Raw genomic sequence first — 22,480 nt, 5'->3', positions numbered from 1 at the left:
GACAAGGACTAGAAGGCAGAAGGGAACAGGAAAGCTGGTGATAGGGAACCCAAGGTTGAGAAGGGACAGCATTGACATGTAGTGGGGTTGTTAACCATTGTCACAGGGCAATATGTGTACTAACTGTTTAATGAGAAACTATTTGTTCTGCAAACCTTCATCTAAGGTACAAAAAAAAAAAAGAATTATGTGTGTGAGATCAAATTGACAACAGCAACTCAAAAGGTTTGATGGGAAGCCGAGGGGGCAGTGAGTTGAAGATAATGGTAATGGAATAATTTGGAAAAGGATAGTGAGAATAGCAGCACAACTGGAAGAATATAATCGATGTCACTGAATTGTACATGTAGAAACTTTTGAAATGGTGTAACTTTGGCTATGTATATTTTCACCAAAAAAAGGTCCTTCAAGGTTGAGAAGGGAGAGTGTTGACCTGTTATGAGGTTGTTAACCAATGTCATAAAACAATATGTGTACTGACTGTTTAATGACAAACTATTTGTTCTGTAAACCTTCATCTAGAGTACAATAAAAAAAATTAAAAAATAACACACACAGAGAGTCCAGAGCCCCTGCAATAGGCTCCTGAACAAATAGAATGTTTCCGTGAACTTAAGAGGACTCTAATCAATCCTCTGGCTTTAAGCCTACCTAGCTATGACAAACCTTTTCCATTATTTGTTCGTGAAAAAAATGGAAATACCTTAGGAATCCTCACTCAATCACATGCAAATCAGCAGAGACGTATTGGATATTATAGTCTCCAATTAGATTCTGTAGTCAGAACTTATCCACCTTGCTTGTGAGCGGTTGCAGCTACTGCCAAACTGCTTGAAGCCACTGTTGACATTCTTATGGGAAACGATTTGGATGCGCTCACCTCACATTTGATAGAATCCTTATTAAATTCAGCTCTTTCTCAGCATCTGTCTGTTAGCTGACTCACTTCTTATGAAATTCTTCTTTTACCCCCTCCAAACATTCATCCACATCACAGCAGACTACTTAATCCTGCTACTCACTTTTCCTGATGATGAAATTCCTGACCATGATTGCCTAGATTTGAGTGAACAACTGTTAGTTCCTAGGGCTGATCTTAAAGATGTTCCTTTACATGATCCAGATCTTGTCTCATTTACTTATGGGTCTTATTTAAAGACTTCTAAGAGTTCAGCTGCTAACCAAAAGGTTGGCAGTTCGAATTCACCGACTACTCTTTGGAAACCCTATGGGGCAGTTCTACTCTGTCCTATAGGTTCACTATGAGTCAGAATTGAGTCGATGGCATTGGGTTTTTGTTTTGTTTTGTTTTATTGTTCTTTAAGTGAAAGTTCACAGTTCAAGTCAGTTTCTCATACAAAAATTATACACACATTGCTATGTGACTCTAGCTGCTCTCCCTATAATATGAACTCTCTATAATGCGACAGCACATTCCTCCTTTCCACCCCAGAATTCCCATGTCCATTCAGCCAGCTCCTGTCCCTTTTTGTCTTCTCATCTCACCTCCAGATAGGAGCTGCCCATTTAGTCTCATAAATCTACTTTAGCTAAGAAGCGGTCTCTTCACAAGTATCATTTTATGTCCCATAGTCCAGTCTGAAGAGTTGGCTTCGGGAATGGTTTCAGTTCAGAGCTAATAGACAATCTAGGGGCCATGTCTTCCAGGGTCCCTCCAGTCTCAGTCAGACCATTAAGTCTGGTCTTTTTTACCAGAATTTGAGTTCTGCACCCCACTTTTGGTTTTTGGTTTTTAATGGTTCTTACTGAGCTGAATATGCTGTAACTACTTATACTGATATATTAGAAAGCTCTCCACTTCCTGAAGTATGCTCCATCCAACAAGTGTAGAACTAAATAAAAGCCTTAACTTAATATAATAGTCCTAACTCAAGTTTGTCATCTAGCTAAACATGAAAGAGTTAATATTTTCATGGGTAGCATGACTTTAGAATGCTATGGAAGCAGCAAGGATTTTAATCTCTAATGACGATAACATAAAAAATAAACCCCAAATATTCCAGTTGTTAGAAGCTTTACTTTTACCAAAAGAAATTTCTGTATCAGGATAGAAGCATGTATTAAAGGTAGTTCTCCTGAGGTTAAAGAAAATGCTTTTGCAGATCATGCTGCTAGAGCTGCTGCAAATGTAACTGTTCAGCCTGTACCTATGTATGAGTTGAATTAAGTCACTGCCCCTAACATGTGAGTTCCACCCTATGAACTGGCCACTAAACAACCACAAGCACCTAATGAGGAATGAGATGAATGGAAATCACAACGGAGCAAATATGACAAAAATCTAAAGTTATGGATGGGGCCAAATCAAAAACCTACACTACCAGAAAGCCTAAAGGTGCCTATGCTGCACACAACTCATTCTCTAAGCAACTATGCAGTTGATAAAATGGTCCAAATTATGGAAAAACACTGGTGTAGGAATTTTCACCATATAGCCAAACAAGTATATGTGCAATGTCAAACATATTAAAGGCACAATTCAGGGAAGCCCTTGAAGGCATCACGAGGAGAATTTTCTCCACCTCTGAGTTCAATGTTGGAATAGCAGATAGGTTTCATTCAACCTCCTCCCTCTGTGGGATATAAATTTGTCTTAGTAACGATTTGTATGTTCTCTCATTGGGTAAGGAGCCTTGGTTGCACAGTGGTTAAAGCACTCAGCTGCTAACCAAAAGGTTGGCAGTTTGAACCCACCAGTCTCTCCACAGAAGAAATATGTGGTAGGCTGCTTCTGTAAAGATCAGAGACTTGGAAACTCTATGGGGCAGTTCTACTCTGTCCTATAAGGTTGCTATGAGTCAAAATCAACTTGATGGTAGTAAGTTTGGTTTTTGCTTTTTCTCATTGGGTGACTGCTTATCCTACTCACCAAGCAACTGCCACCTTTGTTGCTAAGAAGGTTCTAGAGAATATCATACCATCATGGGGTACCCTCACCGCACTCCACAGTGTCAGAGGAATGCCATTTTGTTTCATTTTGGTACCTCCCAATTTGCAAATCTTTGAATCTGAATAAAACTCTTGTTTTACAGAAACTCTGTTTAATTTTTAACAGTAAAAACTCAAATATTTATTAATAGAGGAACAGTTGGCCACATGGTAGAATATCACACAGCTATGAAAAGGAATGATGAGGAATTTCATGTACATATAGAGTGATCTCCAGGATATATTGCTGAGTGGAAAAAAAGAAGGTGCAGAAGAGGTTGTATAGTATCAAAGAGAAAAATTAATAATAGACATCTTACTTTGATTTTAGGGTTTTTCTTACCCAAGAAACCAAATATTAACCATAAAAATTCCTGACCAAATCCTACTAGTGACTTTTTTCACCCAAAGTTGCTAATATTTTCTTTCCTGTTCAAATCTAGGCTTGCTTAATTTAAATTTCAAAAGATATCTTGGTTGAAAGTGACAGAGGGCCAGAAACCACCCTGTGACTGGTTATCAGTTGATCTCAGTAAAAGAGGAAGGGGAGGGCTCAGTCAGTCATGTTAAGATTAGCCAATGGTTGACCTTCTATTTTTCTCCCTCCTCTTCTCTTTATAAGCCTCATTGTAACCAGCCTACTTCAAGCCATTTGGTTTTTTTTTTTTGAAATCAAAATGATCTCTCTATATGCCTATAGAATAACCGCTCAGAATAAACTTTATATTTCAACTTCTTTGAGTTTTGATTCTTTTTAACAATTGTTGTTGTTGTTAGGTGCCGTCAAGTCGGTTCCAGCTCATAGCAACCCTATGTACTAAACAAAACACTGCCCGGTCCTGCGCCATGCTCACAATAGTTGTCACGCTTGAGCCCATTGTTGCAGCCACTGTGTCAATCCATCTCACTAAGGGTCTTCCTCTTTTTCGCTGACCCTCTACTTTATCAAGCATGATGTCCTTCTCCAGGGACTGATCCCTCCTGATAACATGTCCAAAGTATGTAAGACATAGTCTCGCCATCCTTGCTTTTAAGGAGCTTTCTGGTTGTACTTCTTCCAAGACAGATTTGTTCATTCTTTTGGCAGTCCAAGGTATATTCAGTATTCTTCTCCAACACCACAGTTCAAAGGTATCAGTTCTTCTTTGGTCTTCCTTATTCATCATCCAGCTTTTGCATGCATATGATGTGACTGCAAATACCATGGCTTGGGTCAGGTGCACCTTAGTCTTCGAGGTGACATCTTTGCTTTTCAACACTTTAAAGAGGTCTTTTGCAGCAGATTTGCCCCATGCAATGCATCTTTGGATTTCTTGACTTTTGCTTCCATGGGTGTTGATTGTGGATCCAAATAAAATGAAATCCTTGAATAACTTGAAATTTCAGTCTTTTCTCCGTTTATCATGACGTTGCTTACTGGTCCAGTTGTGAGGATTTTTGTTTTCTTTATGTTGAGGTATAATCCATACTGAAGACTGTAGTCTTTGATCTTCATCAATAAGTGCTTCAAGTCCTCTTCACTTTCAGCAAGCAAGGTTGTGTCATCTGCATATCGCAGGTTGTTATTTGATGATGGGTTATATTTAAAGGCTAAACCTACAAGCTCTCATTACCAGGAAGGATATGCTGTGGTCGCTTCCACCGAGGTCCTCGAAAGCGGCACCCTTTCTGACATCACTTCAGCTCAGCAAGCTGAACTGATCACACTCACGAGAGTTTGCAAACTGGCTTCTGGATGGTTGGTAAATATTTACACAGATCAAGGTTTTCTTTTTTTTTTTAAGAAAATTACTCATGATTTTGACATGGTGCATAAACAAAGGGGGTTCCTAACTTCTAGGACCCAAAGTAAAAATAGTCCTTTAGTAGCAGACTTCCTGGAAGCACTTTTGCCACCCTCTGAGATTGCTATAATTAAATTCAGGCCCACCAACTCAAAGGCGTTCCATAAAAATCAAAATCAAATCTGTTGCCATCTAGTCGATTCTGACTCATAGTGACCCTACAGGACGGAGTAGAACTGCCCCATAGGGTTTTCAAGGAGCAGCTGGTGGATTAGAACTACTGACCTTTTGGTTAGCAGCCTGAGCTTTTAACCACTGTGTCACCAAGGCTTCAGAGGAAATTAAAGGGAAATTAAAGGGAATGACTTAGCTAATACAGCACCTAAACAAGACACTTCCCAATCACTCTTTAAAGATGCTGCCCTCATTCATGACCATGATAATTCCACTTGTGGTCATGATGAAAAACGGAATGGATAATGACAATAGAACAGATAGGATGCCTGTAAATATGGCACCTGTAAAACGTTGCCCACCAAAATTTGACCTGAAAGAAATTTCAGAATCACTTTTAAACATCAACAACTAACCCCTACAGATAAAATTAGAGAATGAAAACAGACCTACTCATTGCACATGAATACCCATTTGGAAAGACATAAGAAGACAAAAAATTTTTTAAAAAAATGGTGGGGACATTTTTATGAAGCCACTAAATATGTGACTTCCCAATGTTCAATTTGCTCTCAATTTAATTTAGGAAAACTTTATAAAGCTCCACCTGGGAGATTTCCCCTGCCGTCTGGATCAATGCCTGAATGGCAGATTGATTTTATCCACTTTCCCTTCTCAAGTGATTACAAGTTTTATTAGTAATGACTTGCAGATTTTCTCACTGGGTAGAAGATTTCCCTGGTCATCAAGCCACTGCTGCTGTTGTGGCTAAGAAACTTCTTCAGAACATTATCCCCACTTGGGGAGTCCCAAGTGCCCTTTGTAGTGACTGAGACACCTATTTTACTGGGCAAATAATTAAACAAATAAGTAAAATCTTCCCCATTTTTCAAAGACCCCATTGTCCCTATCCTCAGTTGTCTGGTCTAATTGAAAGAACTAATGGTATAATGAAAACTCGATCAGACAAACTTCCAAATCTTTACAATTGCCTTGGAATAAGGTAGTGCCTCTGGTCATTTTAAATATAAGAACGACTCCATTTGAACTTCACAAAATATCTCCTCATGAGATTATTACTGGACAGCCCAAGGCCCTCGCCTATTGGGTAACTTGCCCTGATTCAAATTTGATTCAATCTGATGTTTCAAAATTATAAATCTTCAATTCAATATCCTAAACTTTGGATAACCAAAGCAAGAAATGTCTAAATTACCAAATATCCAACCTAGAGATTATGTTTACAGGAAAAGATACCAAATAAAGATTCTCTCAAACCTTGATAGACGGAACCTTACCTGGTCCTTCCTGCTAATCTTTATACCACTAAACTACAGGGAGTTAAGGCTTGGATTCATTTATCCCAGCTGAAGAAAGCCCCAACTCCTGAATGAACTGTTGAACCTCATCAAGATTGAAATTAAAATTCAAACATCACAAACAAAAAAAAGAAGAAGAAGCAGATGATAGCTAGGTACACTGCTTTCCCGAGGTATCCAGACCGGACCTGAAACTACCTATGCAGCCTTCAGTAAAATTTGGACTGGTTGCCTTTTTCTTTATCATTTTTGGTATCCTAGTATTTTTAGCTGTTATGCATGATTAAAGAATTATATCCTGGTAGTTTTGGTGATTATAGTATGCCAATTGTTACCTTTAAAATAAATTCCTTGAAAGGGCTTTAACTCTTTTTGGATTTTTCTTAGTCACCAGGATTATAATTTTTAGTTGTAGGTATTTTGATGATTTAATGGTCTAATTTATCTGTGGTGCCACCTTCTGACAGTGACAGTCATTTTTGCTTAAGTAGAATGTATAACTTGCCATTGCTTTTGAAATACCTTTTTGTTTCATAAACTCAAACTTTTAGTATGGTAAAACAAATTAGTTGTAGAGATTCTAGGAATTTGTTTTCTGATAACCCTAATCCTTTTAATATCATTAGACTCTAACTGTGGGGTATTATTCCTTGTTTTAATATATTGTTCCTCCCCTAAGAACCCAGACCCCTTTTTATAAACACCACTTTTAGAGAATAGTTATATTTCTTATGACCTATCTGGGATTGGAATCCATGTTATTTCTTTCATTTTAAATCCTAATCACATTTTTTATAATTGTTACCACCATTTATATGTTATTAACTCCTTGCTATTAATGTCAGTCACAGATTAATTTAGTAAAACACATGAATATTGAAATAACATTGTGCCTTTTTATCATTAGCATTCTATTTGTCCTTTATTGGTTAGTAGGTTTTTTATTCTCCTTTACATCTTTCAGTGCTGAAGTTTATTTTGTCATCACTATTATTTGTATGCCCTTGTTTATTTCTTTTGGGCTGTTTTTCTCCACTATGAAGCCCTTTTTAAACTTTCTGTCCATACTGCTTCCCATCACAGCTCCCGTTAATTCTTGGCATGAGAATGCCTTTGTTAAGCTTGTATCTGGAGAGGTAGGACAAGCTATTAAACTAATTCACCAGAAGGCGACTTAGGTCCATATACCTTCACCCTCAAACTCCTCTTTTCTAGATATTTTCAGCTAACTACCTTCAGGGGTTTGATCATGGATTAAGTCTATATTGTCAACAAGATAAATAATATTCATTGCCATTGTAATAATCATAGGGACTACTAAATGTGGTATGAAACTTTTGATAAATGTAGTTACCCAAAAGACCCATATAATGCCCATGAAAAGAATAATGTACATTGACAGTACTTATATTTCAGATGGACTCGAGCCCACACCTTGGGTAAGCCATCAGATGTCAGGTTATCCCTCTAATGTGGCCTGCCCTGCACTAACCATCAAATAATAAAACCACAAAAGCAAGAGCCTAAAGATAAAGCATGGTGAAGACATCGAAAACTGCCCAGCTACCTTTTCACAATATTCTGCTGCTATTCATACTTAGATTTCATTTTTCTTGAATCCACAGTTGGCGCCCCTGAGAGCAGCAGTCAGGAGATCAAATGACATACTGTATTTAGGTGGGTCTTCTTCAAAGGACCTTCTTAAAATGTTAAAAGGCAGAGATGTCACTTGACTAAGGTGCACTTGACTCAAGCGATAGTATTTTCAACCACTCCATACATATTGGAAAGTTGGACAATGAATAAGGGAGATCAAGGAAGAATTGATGTCTTTGTATTAGAGTGTTGGAGAAGAATATTGAGTATACTTTGGACTGCCAGAAGAATGAACAAATCTGTCTTGGAGGAAGTACAGCCAGAATGCTCCTTAGAAGGGAAGATAGTGCAGGATCAGACAGGATTTTGTTCTGTTGTACGTGAAGTCTCTATGAGTCAGAGATGACTCGACGGCACATGACGACAATAACAACTTTTACACACCCATAGCTTCTGAGGTCTTAAAGATTTATTAAATGAACAGCCACCCAGTATAAAACATATACTCAAAGTCCACGCAGAAGAAAGCCTTCTTTCAGAATAGTGGTCAGTGAACTGATCAAATAATTTCTTTCGAAATCCTTGATCAAAAGGAAGAACTGTGTAAGGGAATTTTAAAATTTGAGGTACCTGAGAAGATCTGAAGCGGCCAGCCTGAGGTTTGAGTACGACTCCTCTGTAACTAGTTGCATTTCCACCCTAGCAACAGCCATTTTCCATACAGACGTAATCATGCAACTTAGAAATGTCCAGTAATGATGATGTAACTACTCTGTGACTCCTCTGGGAGAGGAATGTTTAGTAATGATGATGTAACTACCTTTCAACCCCTGCCTCCTGTCACATAGCCTTATGTTTACCACATTATAACAAATCTAAGAAAGACATGTATATCCTTTTAAGCCAATTGCCTTATGAGCTTCCACTACAGGAAGTCCTGCCTTATGAATTTCTTCCACAAGAAGTCCTGCCTTAAAATGATCTACTACCAATCAAGTAATGTCTTTAGATGATCTAAACCTGTAATTACCAATCAAGTAATATCTTTCAATGATCTAAGTTTGTGAATACCAATCAAGTACTGTCCTTCATGTCCTTTGTTTCCTCCTTCTAAAACATCACTGTTGAGTTGCCGTATTGGACTACTGGGTTCTCTTTACTTTCAATAAAATCTCTTAATTTTACTTTAATCAGAGTATTGATGGTTACTCTCCGACAATATGTTTTTTGGATTTTTGAAGATTTATCCTTTATAGAACAATTTTCTAATGTCTTAAATAGTTTAGATGAAAATCTTTGTAAAATATATCACACATTTTTTTATCTTTCTAGTTAGTATTTATTAAACTGATCTCTATACTTGATGGCTCTGGTTTTAAAAATTAATCTCTGTGTTGGCTGTAATGTTATGACTCTCAAGAGGGTACTCAACTATAAGGTTGGTTGTTCCCAACACCAAATGACTCCAGATTGCTTTGTTTTTTTGAAGTCCTGTTCTCTTTGTGAATTTCTGTCCCCTCACTTGATGGTATTGTCCTTTCTCTCTGTCCTCAGAGTGCTCTCGCCTACCCATTTCTAGTTTGCTGCTTCTAACTTAATGTATGCGTGAAGGAACAAGACAACTAAACTCGTTAGAGTTATGTATATGGTGAAGACACTTTCTAGTTACCCAGGATAATTTCAGTTTATACCCATTGTTCTGGCATAATTATTGATAGCATCCTTTTTTATATTATTCAGTGTTTCCTGGGGTTCATCAATAAATTTTCTGATCATCCTAGTCATGTGCCTAATAAGAGCATATTTCTGTCAAACAGCCTAATGGGCTGTTCTTACCAGCAAAGTGCTAAACTATAATAAGAGTATTGTGACTTTACTAAGCATCTATTAAGTGCCATGCACAATGCTAGTCCTTGCTGTCTGAAAGCTTATTGTATATAGTAAGGAGATGACAAAAATATAAGCATGTAATTGCAATGCAATCTTGTACATGCGTACGTATAAAGATAGAAGTATGCACTTGGGTACATTGTGACCACAGAGCAAGGGTCATGAGCCTGGCACAGGATTTCTCAACCTCAGCACTATTGACATTTTGGACCAGATAAATTTTTGTTGTTGTTGTAGGGGGCTGTCCTGCACATCGTAGGCTGTTTAGTAGCATCCTTGCCCTCTACTTATGAGATACCAGTAGCACTCCCCCACTTTGTGACAGTACGACATGTCTTATGTCTCCATACATTGTCAAGTGTCTGCTGGGGCAAAAAATTGCCCCAGTTTAAGAACCAACCTAGTCCAAGAGCCAGGAGGACAGCATTGGGGGGATGATCCAAAAATTCTTTTTGGAAGAGACGCTGCTGAGCTAGGTCTTAGAGACCGAGTAGGAGTTAGTCACACCATAAGGGTAAATGGAGTAGAGAAACGGGCTTTGCAAGCAGAACATGAGTAACAGCACATGAGAGTGAAAGAGGGAGGAGGGAGTTGAAGGGATGGCTGAACTGGGGCTGGGGAAGGAGTAAAATCAGCTCAGCATTACTAACTCATGCATTTTGATTGTTTTTCTCATTCTTTGTGTTTTGGTTCATTAAAGGTCAAGTTGACTGCTGAATTCTGAATAGATAACATATGCAAAAGGAAACCCTGTGAAGTGTTATTCACATGTAAATTATCGTTATTATTACCATAACAGCAGATAGAAACAATACACTTTATGGCCTTCTGTTTGTATGGACCCTATAATCCTTAAGAATACTGAAGAACAGAATATTACTGTGCTGCTTAATAAACCATTGTCTCTCAGCCTCAAACACATCATATATGCTGCTTTGTGATGTTGAGGCAACCTTGCAAACCTCTATTTCTCCTTTACCAGCTGACTTCTTGTTAGGCTCCGCCAATAGCGGGCACTAGAGGGAGTTGGCAAGGCTGCAGGTGGGAAAAGGGCCTGCTCTTTGTTGTTTGCTTCCTATTCCTCTCAGCATCACTCCGACAACGCTTCTTCACCCAAGCAGAATCCGTTTTATCAGTAGCAGCAATTGATGCAGTGTTTTCCTACTACTCCCAGAATCAGCTTCCTCACACCTTTTCGAAGACGCCAGCAGTGGCCAGCAGGGATCTCCTTCTCAGGGGCCTAAATACCAGCTTTGTGGGCTCCTCCTCCAAGCTCCTAAGTGTTAATAATTTCAAGTCATTTCCTGTGTTCTCCCAGCCTTTGGAGTGGTAGTTTCTTCCTGCAGTTACTATCACCATGATAAATCTGGGTCCCCTTTTCAACTTTTCGTTAATAAATCTTCATAGTAAGCTGTTTCTATTAAAATAACTGACATGATTCCTATCTCCTGACCGGACCCTGACTGCCACTTGTTTTAGTCATTATTCCAGTCTTTAGTCCCCTCTAATAAAAATAATCAGGAAGGCTATTACAGAGGAGAAAGGAGGAAAATCAAACTCAGGGCATTCCATGTTTTGTGTGTGACTAGTCTCTGAAAGTAGCCACTGGATTGATAGACTCCTGAATCATATATGGACCACTAATTTTCAGAAAAACAGAATAATATCTTTTTTTGGACAATGCAGAAAGTGCAATTTCTACTAACAAGTAGATGAGAAAGTGGACAAGTATAGATGACTAAGCACTGATTCCATAATATACCCTGGAAGCTGCTATGCAGTAAATCCTTGTACTTGGGGTTTGTCTGCATGTTCATACTTGCTGTAATGTTAAATTTGTGTAATATGCTGGGCAGAATACCAATGCTTTTGGCTACCTTGCTTTCATTTCTTGAACAAAAAATGAGTATGTTATGCACTCATAAGACAAGGTCCCTGCTATTAAAAAGAAAAATATATATAATGGGAGAGAGGGATATGTAACTAATATAAAGCAGAATAAAAAATGGTAAAACTGAGTGTTGTTAGTTGTTGTCGAGTTGGCTCTACTCATGGTGACCTTATATATAATTGAGCGAAACTTTGTCCTGTTCTGCACAATTTCCATGATTACTGATATGTTTGAATACATTGTTGTGGCTATTGTGTCAATCCACTTCATTCAGGATTTTCCTTGTTTTCGCTGGCCCTCTACTTTACCAAACATGATGTTCCTTTCTAGTGATTGGTCTTTCCTGATGGCTTGTCCTAAGTAAGTTCTGCCGTCTCCATAAGGGTGTCCTGGAGTAACTAACAGTACTCTGATTAATGTAAAATTGAGAGATTTATTGAAATTAAAGTGATAGCTTGAGCTGGAGATAGACTGAACTCCATGCAGTGGAATCCAGAAACCCAATACGCCAACTCAACAGTGATGTTTTCTAAGGGGGAAACAAAGGACGTGAAGTACAGTACGTGATTGGTATTCACAAATTTAGATCTTTGAAAGACATTACTTGATTGGTAATTACAGGCTTAGATCATTGAAAGATATTACTCAGTTGGTAGTAGACCATTTTAAGGTGAGACTTCCTGTGGCAGGAACACATGAGGCAAGACCTCCTGTAGCAGAAGCTCATAAGGCGATTGGCTTAAAAGGATATAGGTGTCTTTCTTAGATTGGCTACAATGTGGTAATCATAAGGGTATGTGACAGGTGGGGGATTACAGGTAGTTATGTCATCATTACAGAACATTCTTCTCTCAGGGGAGTCGCAGCGTAGTTACAGCATCATTGCCCAACATTTCTTAGTTGCCTTATTATGTCTGCATGGAAAATGGCTGTTTCTAGGGTGGAAATGGAACTAGCCACAGAGGAGTCATACTCAAACCTCAGGTTGGCAACTTTGGATCTCCTCAGGTACCTGAAATTTAAAATTCCCTTACACAGTTTTTCCTTTTGATCAACTATTTCAAAAGAAATTATTTGATCAGTTCACTGACCACTATTCTGAAAGAAGGCTTTCTTCTGCATGGACATTGAGTATACGTTTTATTCTGAATGACTGTTCATTTAATAAGCCTCTAAGACCTCAGATGCCACGCTTGTGAAAGGGTTGTTATTGTCATGAGGTGCTGTTGAGTCAGCTCTGACTCTCATAGCGACTGCACGCACAACCAAACAAAACTCTGCCTGATATTGCACTGTCCTCCTTTCTAAGCAGCATTCTGGCTGCACTTCTTCCAAGACAAATTTGTTCATTCTTCTGGAAGTCCATGGTATACCCAATAATCTTCTCCAACACCCTAATTCAAAGACATCAATTGTTCCTTGATCTCCCTTATTCATTGTCCAACTTTTGCACGCATATGTGGTGGTTGAAAATACCACGGCTTGGGCCAAGCACACATTAGTCCTCAACAAGACATCTCTGCCTTTTAACATTTTAAGAAGGTCCTTTGAAGAAGACCCACCCAAATACAGTATGTCATTTGATCTCCTGACTGTTGCTCCCCAGGGGCACCAGCTGTGGATTCAAGAAAAATGAAATCTAAGTATGAATAGCAGCAGAATATTGTGAAAAGGTAGCTGGGCAGTTTTCGATGTCTTCACCATGCTTTATCTTTAGGCTCTTGCTTTTGTGGTTTTATTATTTGACGGTTAGTGCAGGGCAAGCCACATTAGAAGAATAACCTGACATCTGATGGCTTACCCAAGGAGTGGGCTCGAGTCCATCTGAAATATATAAGTACTATCAATGTACATTATTCTTTTCACAGCCATTATAGGGGTCTTTTGGGTAACTGCATCTGTCAAAAGTTGCAGACAACATTTAACAATCCCTACAATTGTTACAATGACAATGTGTGTCATTAATCAGGTTGACAACATAAACTTAATCCATGATCAAATGCCTGAGGGTAGCCAGCTGAAAATACCTAGAAAAGAGGAGTTTGAGGATCAAGGTATAAGGAGCTAAGTAGCCTTCTGGAGAATTAGTTCAATATCTTGTTCCACCTCTCCTGATGTGTTTATCTAGGTGCACCAAGAGGGTTAGCTATAGCACAGACCCCTCCTTGCTGGGCTTACAGGAAATCTAGGGCAAATTGATGATCCAAAACTACTTTGGTGAGTGTCTTAGTCACACAGTACTGGGAATCATGGCTCAGTCAAATTGATACACATATTTTTAGGGGGACAGAATTCAATCCATGACATTCCACCCTTTGGCCCCCAAAAAATCACATCCTTGCAACATGCAAAACATATTCACCCCATCACATCATAGCAAAAGTCTTAACTCCAAGTCCAAAATCCAAAAATTCTTCTTCATCTGTGAAATATAGAATACAAGTTATTTGCTTCCAAAGGTTCAATGGCAGAACAGGCACAAGCTAGACATTTCCATTACAAATGGGAGAAACTGAAGGAAAAGAAGGGATAACAGACACCCAAGCAAGTCAGCAGAACACATTACATTAACCCTCAAGGCTTTGAAAATAATCCTCTGTTCTCTGAGGCAATTTACACAATGGCCGTGACCTCCAGACTCTACCTATTGGCCACATTCTCCAGATTCTGAGTGGAGGTACCTCAGCCCTGGTCTTCAGCTCCACCTTCCAGGCCCACTGGGACAGCAACTCTGCTCCCTCGGCTTTACTCGCACCATTCTCCTAATCCACCTGAGTGGCGACTCCACATTTAGAAACACCAGAGGCCATGGCTCCACCCTTTGAAATCCCAGAGGTCATAGTGATACCTTTTGAGACTGAGGCTGCTTGGCTTCCTGTGTTCCTTGTCTCTTCAGCTTCTGCTTCCTGGTTTCTTAGACTCTCAGCTCCTCAGGTCTCACACCTGCAAAGCTCTGTAGCACCACCAATAAGTGCCTGGAGGCACTCCACTACACCCGGAATCCTTGTGCGCACAGACACTCAGCTCTCTCACTCCGTGGGTCAGCTCCAGCGCCATCTCATGCTGGTCTCCTGGTTCTGCTGCTGCTAGTTCTCTACCACTGCCACTTCTCTGCTGCCGCCAGTTCTCTGATGCTGCTGGTTCTCTGCTGCTGGTGGTCCTCTGCTGCTTCCACTCCTCTATCCATTCACAGTTTCAAAACTGCTTCCACATTTTAGGTACATGTTAGAGCAATACCCCACTCTCTCAGTACTAAATTCTGTCTTAGTCATCTAGTGCTGCTGTAACAGAAATATCACAAGTGTATGGCTTTAATAAAAAGAAGTTTATTTCCTCACAGTAAAATACGCTAAAAGTCCAAATTCAGGGCATCAGTTCCAGAGGAGGGAATTCTCTCTCTGTTGGCCTTCTCATCAATCTTCCCCCAGATAAGGAACTGCTCCAAAGGACACGCTCTTCTCCTGGCTCTGCTTTCTTGGTGGTATGAGGTCCCCCTGTCTCTCTGCTCACTTCTCTTTTTTATATCTCAAGAGATTGCCTCAAAACACAATCCAGTCTTGTAGACTGAGTCCTGCCTCACTAACACAAGTGCTGCCCATTCTCCCTCATTAACATCATAGAGGCAAGATTTACAACAGATAGGAAAATCATATAATACTGGGAATCATGGCTCAGCCAAATTGATACACACATTTTGGGGAGACATAAATTCAATCCATGACAATGAGTGAGTTCAGTGATTTCTGTTGAGCAGTCATAGCACTGGCAACATCATCCGCTATTCTTTCCATGGTTCTGGAGATGTTACAGATGCATGTTCTAAACCTCCTACTCTGTACCAAGGGAAGAATATTCTCAAAAAACTACAACCTAAACCAAGGAACTACTTTAAGGAGTTCCCTCTAACTCTCCCTTGCTCATCTCTTGACCTTTTCTTCTCCTCCTTTCTAATAGTTTCAGGTGGTCAGTCCAATGTAAACTTTTATTGTAAGAATGGATGTCTAAAGGGATTCCCATATGGCCTAAGATACATTGGCCTGTCATATTCCAACCATCTAAAGAGGATAAAGCCAAGGTGTATGACTCGTTATTTGTATTTCAGTTGGCAAATGTGGGGTATCTTGATCTTCCACATAAAAGTACATATCCATATAGGACACATATTATGCTGACCCTTATGTCTTTACCTGGGAGAGGGGTGGTTTGATTTGTCTGTTCAAGCCAATTCTTCGACAAGGAGTTGTTGCAAATAGACAGTTGTCCTAACCTTAGTCAATTCCACATTTAGACACAAAAAGACCTTTTTCCCTGTAGACACGCTGTTAAATTTCCTAAAAAAGCCATATTCCAATATCTATGAGGGGCATTATATGAAATTAAGGGCTCATTTTTACAATCTGAAGAGGAGATCCAGGGTATTTTTGGAACACTGTATAATTCAAGTCAGATTGAAACATGAGATCTGGGGTTGAGTCAGTATCTCAAGAGGATGCCACAGTCTCAAACATATGGCTCACCCAGAGATGATGTTAAAAACAGGAGGAATAAAGCTATAATTCAGTATGGGAGTAGGTAATGGACCTGAGTTCTCATGTACAATTTTGGGTAAAGAATGACAGATCCAACATTCAGTCAGATTTGTGGATCGTGCAACTGCTTGAGTGAATTTAACAAAGACATCCTCATGCTAAGAATTAACAGGAGCTGCAATGAGCAGTATGGGCAGAAAGTTTAAGAAGGGCTTCATAGTGGAGAAACACAGCCCAAAGGAAGTCAACTAGGGCTACTAGCATACAAATAATAGTGATGACAAAATCAACTTCAGCACTGAAAGATGTAAAGAGGATAAAAAGGCTACTAACCAATAAAGGACAAATAGAATGCTAATGATAAAAACATGCAATGCTATTTCAATATTCACATGTCTTACTAAATTAATTTGTGACTAGCATTAATAGCAAGGGGTTAATAACATATAAATGGTGGTAACAATTATAAAAAAATACAATTAGAATTTAAAACAAAACTTACATGGATTCCAATCCCACACAGCTCATAAGAAATATAACTATTCTCTAAAAGTAGTGTTTATCAAAAGAGATCTGGGTTCTCAGGGGAATACATTAAAACAAGGACTAATACCCCACAGTTGGAGTCCAGTGATAATAAAAAGGATTAGGGTAATCAGAAAACAAATTCCTAGAACCTCTACAGCTATTTTTTTTTTTTTTTTACCATACTAAAAGTTTGAGTTTATAAAACAAAAAGCTATTTCAAAAGCAATGGCAAGTTATAAATTCAACTTAAGCAAAAATGACTATAATGAAGGTGGCACCACAGACGAGTCAGATCATTAAAACCATCAAAATATAGCCATCCAGGACTGCAATGTCTTCTGGCTTCTCATAGACTTGAGCAGATTCCGAGTTGTCACAGATCTCATTAGTCTTGTCCACCAGAATTTTGGCTTCAGTTCTGGGGCCTTTTAGCCCTCTGCCTGAAGGGGAGGCTCCTGAACCCTGGCAAGAGCATGCGCATGGTGTGAGACAATGATTGCCTCAGAGTTAAATTAGAAGAGAATGGAGTTACTGAGAGTTCTGTAGTAGTCTTTAATGGTGACAGTACTATTGTGTTACCTAGAAAAGCAAAGAAACATACGTTGAAATTGGAGGAGGAGGAAGAAGATGAACTAGGTTACAAATATTCAAGGAAGCATTGGAAGAAGCAAGAGAACAACAATAATGAGAAGACCCTGGATCTGGAACCAAAAGCTGTCATAGATCAGAACATGAGGGAAAAAAAACAAGAGAAAAAACAAAGCAACATGGTGGAGTAGTGGGTGATGATGATGAAAAGACCAGAAGAAAATCACCAAAGAAAAAGAAGAAAGGTAAATGTAAAAAATAAAAAATCCCAAGTCTCCTGAATCACAAACAGTAAAACAGTGGACCATCCAGAACTGTGGTCCTCCAAAAGGTTCTGGATGGTAAGAAATAGCCTTGTTAAAGCCAAAAAGAAAGGTGGGGTAGGCATTTGTGCAAAAGAAATTCCCAGTTCCTCCAGAGAGTCTGAGTCTTCTCATGAATCAACCAGCGATGGTCTCAGCAAGGTTGTTCTGTAGGTCAGAAAGTCCTCGGAGAAAATATCAACTAGGTTATCAAAGGAAGGAACCTCTGTGAAAAACATAACTACAAACAAGTTGGTTACAAAAACTAGCTTCAACTTTATTCCCTTCAAGGGTAAGGCAGCCAAAACATCATCTTCTAGTTAAGGCTTTAGTTCAGAGTCAGATGACCAGATCACTATGTCACAGAGAACCTTGGAGAATGCTGCAGTTTTCTTCAAGACATTGGGCCTCTTAGCAGGAAAGGTTTTCCAGGGCCAGGCTCATCATCATAGACTCCAAGTGTTACTGGTTGGAAGCATCTGATTCAAATGGTTGCGGATAGGCTCCTGGTCCTCCCCCCAACTTGTCTTTCCCCACCAATTTGGAAAGAGGATGGCGTAGAGTAGAGGAACCTCTTTCTTGGAAAGGGGCTAGGGGTCAGAGCATGTGGCGGAAAGGTTGAGGATGAGGGCAAACCATTCTCTGTGTTTTAAATAGAAACAATGAATATCAGAAGCAGCAGCAATTAAATGAAATGATAACAAACTCATCTACTATTATTCAGAATCCAGTAGAGATACACAAGAAGGACTACAGGATGCTACCACTGTTAGCAGCTGCCCCTCAAGTTGGAGAAAAAAAATTGCATTTAAGATTTTGGAACTAACATCTGATTACTCTCCTGATGTCTCTGATTACAAGGAAGGAAAAATATTAAGCCACAATCCAGAGACCCAGCAAACTGATATAGAAATCATTTCATCTTTACCTGCTGTGAAAGAACCTGGAAAATCTGATTTGATTTATCACAACAAAAATGGAATGGAGGTGGTAGAGTATGCTGTGATGCAGAAGATCACTGTTTTTTGCAGAAAATTGATTGATTCAAAACTAATTGTTGAATTTCCAAGTAACAACACATCAAACGCAGAACTTGCCTAAGTATGACCTCTCCATCTCATAGTTTATAAATGTCTTCTTTGTGAAAGTGAGTATAAACTGAACATTTTTTAAAAAGGGGATTTGATAATTGTATACATTTTTTTGTATCTTTACCTTATTGCATAGGAAAAAAATCTACCTCATCATTTAAAATAACAGGAGTGTTTGTAGATTTTTTTTTCTGGTTTAACTTTAGTAATAAAGTTTATATATGACATTCCCTGCAGGCATCATTATGTACTAATACATATGGTTTCATCTGTTTTTTTTTTTTTTTTTTTTTTGGCCACCAAGTAGCAGCCATCAGTAGGAGTCTATAATACCAAGTATAAGAAAGTGCTGCATAACTTGTCTCATTAAGTTGCATTAAGTAACACTTTTAAACATTAAGGCATGTTACTTGACCTAATTTTTTAACATTTGAGTTGCTCCATTAAATATGGAGCATCTTCTAAATTTCAAGTATTTTATACTTGCAATTGTCAAGAGTTAATAGATGGTTGGATTTATTGAAGGCACTGAGTTAAGGGATCCTTTCACATTTTTCTCAACTTTAAAATAAAGGATTCTTAGGGCCCTAAGTACAGCTGTAAAGATAAGATCTCCTGCACGCTCCAGGGAAGAACTGCTGCTCTACTTCGGTGAGAAGGTGTATTTACTATTTATCATTTTTGATAAATAGTCCAGAGAATGTATTACTTTTCACAAGATTCCAAGCACCTGGCTGAGTGTGCTGGAGTTGGGATCTGGAACAGAAACATCCTCTTCTGTTGTTATTCAACACAAAGCTAAAATGGCTAAATACATGCTGTGAAAATTGCTTTCTTCTAACAAAAGATCAGATCCCTCCTTCAGCTTTGCAAATTTTTCAATAAAATCATATTGAACTAAAAAAGAAAAAAATCCCATCAAAATACCTACAGCTAAAAATTATGATCCTGGTGACTAAGAAAAATTCAAAAAGAGTTAAATCCCTCAATTAAAGAACTTATTTCAAAGGTAACAATTTGCATAAAATAATCACCAAAACTACCCGGATATAATTCCACAATCCTGCGTAACAGCTAACAATACTAAGATACCAAAATGATAAAGAAAAAGGCAAACAGCCCAAATTTTACAGCAGACTGCATAGGCAGTTTCAGGTCTAGTCCAGAGATCTTGAGAAAGCACTCTACCCAGCTGTCATCTGCTTCTTCTTTTTTTTTTTTTTTTTTGGCGATGTTTGAATTTTTATTTCAATCTTTCCAGAGGCCCAACAGTTCATTTGGGAGCCAGGGTTTTCTTCAGTTGGGATAAATGAATCCAGTCCTTAACCCCTTGTAGCTTATAGACACAAGGATTAGTAAGAAGGATCAAATAAGTTCACTTCAATCAAAGTTCAAGAAAATCTTTTAACTGGTGTCTTTTCTAGTAAACACAATCTCTAGGTTGAATATTAGGTAACTTAGATATTTCTTGCTTTGATTATCCAAATCTTAAAATACTGAATTGAAGATTTACAATACTGAAACAAATCAGATTGAATCAAATTTGAATCAGAGCAAGTTGCCCAACAGGAGAGGGCCATGAGCTGTCCAGTAATAATCTCATGAGGAGACATTTTTGGAACTTCAAATGGAATAGTTCTTATATTTAAAATGACCAGAGTCTTCACCTTATTCCAAGACAATTGTAAACATTTGGAAAGCTTGGCAAGTTGAGTTTTTATTATACCATTTGTTCTTTCAACCAGACCAGATGATTGAGGATGGGGCAATGAGGTCTTTGAAAAATGGAGACGATTTTACACATTCGCTAAATTATTTGCCCAGTAAAATCGATGTCTCAGGCACTACAAAAGACGCTTAGGGCTCCCCAAGGGGGGATAATATTCTGAAGAAGTTTCTTAGCCACAAAAAGCAGCAGTGGCTTGATGACCAGGGAAAACTTCTACCCAGTGAGAAAATCTGCAAGTCATTACTAATACAAACTCATAACCACTTGAGAGGAGAAGTTGGATAAAATCAATCTGCCATTCAAGCATTGATCCTGATGGCAAGGGGAGCAATCTCCCAGGTGGAGCTTTATAAGGTTTACTTAAATTAAATTAAGAGCAAATTGAACACTAAGAAGCCACTTGTTTAGTGGTTTCATAAAAATGTCCCCACCAATATTTATTTTTTAAAAACTTCTATCATCTTATTTCTTTCCAAATAGGTATTCATGTGCCATGAGTAGGTCTGTTTTCATTCTTTAATTTTATCTGTAGGCGTTAATTGTTGCTGTTTAAAAAGTGATTCTGAAATTTCTTTCAGGTCAAATTTTGGTGGGTAACATTTTACAAGTGCCATATTTACGGGCACCCTAACTGTTCTATTATCATTATACTTTCCCTCCTTCTCATCGTGATCACGAGTGAAATTATCATGGTCATGAGTGAGGGCGGCGTCTTTAAAGGGTGATTGGGAAGTGTCTTGTTTAGATGCTCTATCAGCGAAATCTTTTCCTGTAATTTCCTCTGCTCACGGAGCCCCTTTGGATTGATGAGCCTGGATTTTAATTACAGCAATCGCAGAGAGTATCAAAAGGGCTTCCTGGAGGTCTGCTACTAAATGGTTATTTTTAATTTAGGTGCTAGAAGAAGTTAGGAAACCCCTTTGTTTACATACTATGCCAAAATCATGAGTAATTTTCTTTAAAAAAAAAAATACCTCAGATCTGTGTAAATATTTACTCACTATCCAGACGCCAGTTTGCAAGCTCTTGTGGGTGCAATCAGTTCAGTTCAGCTTGTTGAGCTGAAGTGACATCAGAAAGGGTGTCACTTTCGAGGACCTTGGTGGAAGTGGCCACAGCATATCCTCCCTGGTAATGAGAGCTTGTAGGTTAAGTCTTTAAATATGACCTACCAACAAATAGGATTAAATCAGTATTTGATAACAGGGCCTCTTGTAAATCTTGCCTAGGATACAAAAGCTGTTTAGTAAGATTTAAGCAATCATTGGGTGGTGGTTATTATCATTAGGTAAAGGTAACCATGTAGCTGGATTCAAAGAGGTTACAGTATATAACCGAATATTAGAAGCTGCCGAAAGGAAAACTTCATAAGAAGTCAGCCTGTCGGCTGAAAGATGTTGAGTTAATGTTGAATTTAGAACGGCTGACACCATCTGAGGAACATAAACATTAATAAAATTACTCAAAACTACATCTGCTGGAGACTCCGGCAAGACGGCGCTCTAGGCAGAAGCACCATGCCGTCCCTCCACAACAAAGATACGAAAAACTAAGCCAAACAGAGAATCAACAATCCTGTAACCCTAGAACATCAAATGAAGAGATAAAGAACTCAGCCGAACACCAAACAGAGTAAGAATACTGAAAGAGAACAGAGAGTGAGGGGAGATTCATGCAGAGGTCCCCTACCAGCTAACGCAGCGCGGATCCACCATCTTGGACTCCTATCGGAGACCAGCAAACAGGGGTACGAGAGAGCAGCCTCGCGGAGCATCCAGAGGGAGACAAAACAGCTGGTAATTTGCGGTGTGTGCTTTCCCACCCCCCACCCCTCTTTGCCCCGGCTGGGGCTCCCCTGCTTCCTGTGTCCAAGGTCTCTTGGCTGGGGGGCGCTGGTTGCTTGGATTCCGCGCGCCCGGGCGGGAGGCTCTCTGGGTGCCATTTGTTGGATGCTGGTGTTGCTTTTTCTGCTTCTTTTGGTTTCTCACTTGCCTCTCGCTGCCTCCCCCTCCTTTTTCTCGGGTGCCTGGCTCCGAGCGCCGTCTTTGCCCTTTCCTGCGGGGCTGTGGGGCTACGTTCGGGTGTGCGGCTGCTTCCAGGTCTGGGCTGC

General features: G+C 39.1%; 1 pseudogene; it reads left to right on the top strand.

Moving 5' to 3' along the window:
- Nucleotides 1-13,548: 13,548 nt before the first annotated feature.
- On the top strand, nucleotides 13,549-18,651 carry LOC101355239 (coilin pseudogene; annotated as a pseudogene).
- Nucleotides 18,652-22,480: the final 3,829 nt, after the last annotated feature.

The sequence above is a fragment of the Trichechus manatus genome, unplaced genomic scaffold (genome assembly GCF_000243295.1).
Source record: "Trichechus manatus latirostris isolate Lorelei unplaced genomic scaffold, TriManLat1.0 scaffold00227, whole genome shotgun sequence".
Classification (NCBI taxonomy): Eukaryota; Metazoa; Chordata; class Mammalia; order Sirenia; family Trichechidae; genus Trichechus; species Trichechus manatus.
The sequence above is the reverse complement of the archived record's forward strand: the minus strand, read 5'-3'. Positions and strand labels throughout refer to the sequence as shown.